Genomic DNA, 4,201 nt, shown 5'->3' on the forward strand with positions numbered 1-4,201 from the left:
GATTGATATAGTTACTAGAAGCGCCCAGGAGGTGGATTTTATCGCAATGGGACGAATATTCGATTCAAATATTCCATTTCGACCATCCACCCAAGCTACTTAAACCGGTGGTTTAAGACCCATGTATTTGAATGGGACGTATTTTAAACTAAGGGAGAGGCTAGTTTAACGTCGGCCTAAGTACGTTGCAACTGTGAACGTGTGCTGAAAAAACTATTGTAGAGTGGTTGTGGTAGGTGAGGTTTCACTAACTCGAAATCTAACTGGTAAAAATTAAGCAGAATCGTTTTAAATGCACGGTTAATAAACGAAAACGGCGTAACGCTTGACCGGGGGTACGAAATGCGGCTGTTGTTTTTCGAAGGCGCTATCGCGAACTTTTGCATGACAACGGTAAAAAGCATCGTCAAAGTGTGGTCAAAGTGAGTGACATCGACATGTGCCACTGGACAAAATCCAGATACCAATCCAATGGACTGATAGAGCGTGCGGATGGGCGAACGTCAATGTGCATCATCAAAAACAAAGCATAGTGCTGGCGCTTATTATGATGTCATCTCCTGTGATGCACACTGTAAGCACCCCGTCATTGTACAGCAAGAGCAATAACGTGCTAGATGGTTGTTGCGAGCCCCGATGGAGAAATTGAGGGGCGTTATCCACTCGCATGTTTATTAACCGTCCCAGTATCTATCATCTCTTTGCAGCGTGTCTTATCCCCAGAGACCTTTAATCGTGCAATAGGACTGATCATAAAGTGCAATAGCGTCTTGCGGCTGTTGTGTGGATACTATCTAGGCATGGAAATATGCATGTTGTTGCACTACACTGAACACGGAATTTGAGCAGATTTTGCTTTCCCAGGTTATGAAAATACCGGAGCAAAACCGAACGAGGTCCCCATTTTCCCTGGATTCACATGTAATAATAATAATGTAATGTAATAATTCACATAGATGAAACTGAAATGTGTGTTTTACTTATTTCTGCATGCCATGCAGAGGAAACCAATGAAAAACAGTTCTTCAGGTATTGTGTTACTACTGCTACATTGGAAAACATAAAAAAAACAGCTGCTTACTTCTATTTTGATGTATTGTATGGTAACAGTAGATCTGCTTTTGTAGGGCTGTTTCTGCAAAAGACAGTGCTAAAGGAGGCTGGAGACCTTTTGGATGCATCATTACTTTTTTAGGTTAACTATTGCAGGTACATAACCATAACCAATCAATGACAGTTTTTGTGCATTGTATAAGCACAGATATTCTGGAGATCATTGCTTAAAAAATCTCTGTTGTGGACTCATTTGTCACAACAACTTTGTATTCGTGAGATTTTTGTTTATATTCAGACAATAAAGGCTATTACGTAGTTCCACAAGGATGACTTTTTTCATAGAGGCATGCACTCTCGATACCCTGCTCAATTAGATGGTGAGGTCACGTGAAAACATAAGTAAGCAATGGTGCACAAGGAGAAAACTCCTTGCTACATTCCACATGCTGACTCCACTAATATGTCTGAGGTGTACTGCAAAAGAGCTGAATTGCATAGGAATCAAGGGCAATGTGTACAGAAACTTTAAGCTCTTTATTGCATTGCACTGGAAGTTGAAAATTAGATCAACTGCAATTACTGCATATAACACCTTCCAGATAGATTTAACAAAACGTAGGGTACAGACTTATCAATAGATGGTATTGACAATTATAATAGTAGCCAGCTGGTACACACAACATCAAAATGGAAATGTGGTTCTGTCATAACTGTAGCATGAGTGCATGGAAATATTGTACATGGCCACGTGACTGTTGTCAACTATTTAAAAGAAAGTTAGCTTCTGTTAGCATGGGTACAGATTTGTCCTGCCAGTGCAGCTGTTTGTATATACACTGAGCACACGAGAACGTGAAAGAGCACGGTCCCATGTTAACAGTAGCTATCGTTCTTTTACGTTATAGACAGCTGCCGTAATGCTGCATAGTTAATTTCTGTGTGCACGTGTTCAGTGTGGATATTGATGACAGTAGTAAAGCAGGGTAAACATGCACCCATGTTACACTATCTCTCCTTTTATAATGAAAAAATGGCTAGGAAGCAAGCGAGCTGGTGAAGATGATGGATAATGTAAAAAACCCCGAGACTAGGGAACACAAAGGGACAGACACAACACGAAGTCTGTTGTGTCTCTCTCTTTGTGTTCCCTAGTCTCGGGGTTTTTACATTATGCATCTCCTTTTATGTTGTTGATAGCTGTCATATGGCCACAGAGTTTATCCATGTACTCAGGTGTTGAGTGTGAATATAGTACTAAACAGAAAAACAGAGTCCCTTTTGTGTCTGGACTGTTAAAAATTGCTTGACGACACTGCAGCTTTACACTAGTGTGATCAGTGCACTCTTGTTGTGTAGTCTCATATCCTGTAGAGGTAAATCTTAAGAATGGGAAAACACATTCCTATGGAATCATGCTACATGATTTATAATATACTCCTGCATGCACATTGCAATCATGCTTCTATTTATCGCGAATGCCACAATGCCTCTAATTTGGTGTTGTGCCTGTCTTCAACGTGTTCTGAATAGCCGAGTTCAAAAATAGGGAACCAAACCAATATCCACGTCTAATATGCATATGTGTAGTACCTCACTGTACATTCAGTTATGTTACAACTTGTTCCTTATACACCAGCTCAGGTGCATGCTAAGTGTCCACGGTTTTTCCTGTATGACATGTCCTGTACAATATCTACGCAGAATGGGTACTCCCATATCACACCGGCTCTCCTCTGCCTTGACTCGCACTCCACCCATAAAGCAGTGAGTGGAGGGTATACACAATATGGGAATACTACGGTAACAAAATTCGGATGTAACTAAGACTGTGTCATCAGCGTCATGACAAATGGTTTTAACATCTATGGATCTGTCACTTGAAACAGTGCCTGAATGCTGTTGGAATACACGACACCATGAAATACATTTATCGCTGGAAAGCTTCCTTCCCCCTCATCGTCACCAGGAGAATATGTGGCATCTCATGCAAAGTATTTTCGCTGAATGACTGGCACCAAATGCCTGTGACATTAGATTGTATATGTGTCACACCTGGTTATTTATTTTGTTTCAAGTAAGCAGTTCTTCAAAGCCATATGTGAAGAAAATTTACTGCTATACAAATATGTGGCTGGCATTAGCTTAGGCTTATCGCATACCATGCCATCCCCAACACAACTGACCTTCATGTAACACACGAAAGACATGTCTGTGTAAGAGCTTGCTTCACCATAGGTTCGTAAATCTTGTGGTTATGTGTGTGGAATTTTTCATTTCTTTTTAACGGGAAATCCACACTACTTCGGTTTCTTTTCAGAACCCCCCTCTCCTCCTACATTTTCATTTTCTTAGGGGTGCATAAAGTTCAGTTAAGTGGAACGAAATAATTACATGCTTATCTTGGGGGGGGGGGGGTGCGCCAACATAATGCGTTTGGCCGGAACTTGTGAAACTGTTGCTTTGGGTGCTGGTAAATCTTCTGAACCATTTCCCCATACATCATGTATTAATTTCCTGAAGTTGCCTGAAGACTGCATGTTCATCACTCGTTACTGAAGTTAGGTGGTTAGTCATGCAGAGGCATCTGTATTATTTTACTACATATTCAGTGTTATGTCCCATACATCTGCTCCCAAACTTTGTCCTTCATGATGCAGTACACCATGCTCACTACATTAAACTGTCCAGTTGCATAGATTTGTGTTGACACAACTGGATGAATATGTCTGCCTCTACAAAGTGACAACTACCAAAGAGGTTAAGAAAATAAGTGAAATTGTGGAAGAAAGATATACAAACATGTAAATTTTAATAAAAGTAATAGAGCACACTGTAGCTAAGATGCACGTGATTTCAAGTTGCATTCCTTTCTTTGTGTGAGCTTATTTGCATTGTCCATATTTGTCCATTGCAAACTTCATCTCACTGTCTGCTATAGATCAATACAGAAAGCAAGCAGACAATGATCAGTGCTACTACAGAGATTTCATGCTAGAATGAGCACCTCTAGGTGTGCCTTGCTTTGATATTCCACTGTGTTGTTTCTTAAGAAATAGCACAATCTCTCAATACAAAGCTGTACAGTCAAACTGCATAACCACATAGTGCAGAAATGCAGCCTGTGCAATAATTTTTCAGAGCTTTA

General features: G+C 40.4%; 1 long non-coding RNA gene across 1 annotated transcript; it reads left to right on the plus strand.

Moving 5' to 3' along the window:
- The first annotated feature begins 997 nt into the window (after nt 1–997).
- On the plus strand, nt 998–1,290 carry LOC135383800 (uncharacterized). The gene is made up of 2 exons (XR_010420072.1): nt 998–1,029; nt 1,128–1,290. It is a non-coding gene; the product is annotated as an uncharacterized LOC135383800 (long non-coding RNA).
- The last annotated feature ends 2,911 nt before the right edge of the window (nt 1,291–4,201 follow it).

The sequence above is a fragment of the Ornithodoros turicata genome, chromosome 2 (assembly GCF_037126465.1).
Source record: "Ornithodoros turicata isolate Travis chromosome 2, ASM3712646v1, whole genome shotgun sequence".
In the NCBI taxonomy this organism is placed as follows: Eukaryota; Metazoa; Arthropoda; class Arachnida; order Ixodida; family Argasidae; genus Ornithodoros; species Ornithodoros turicata.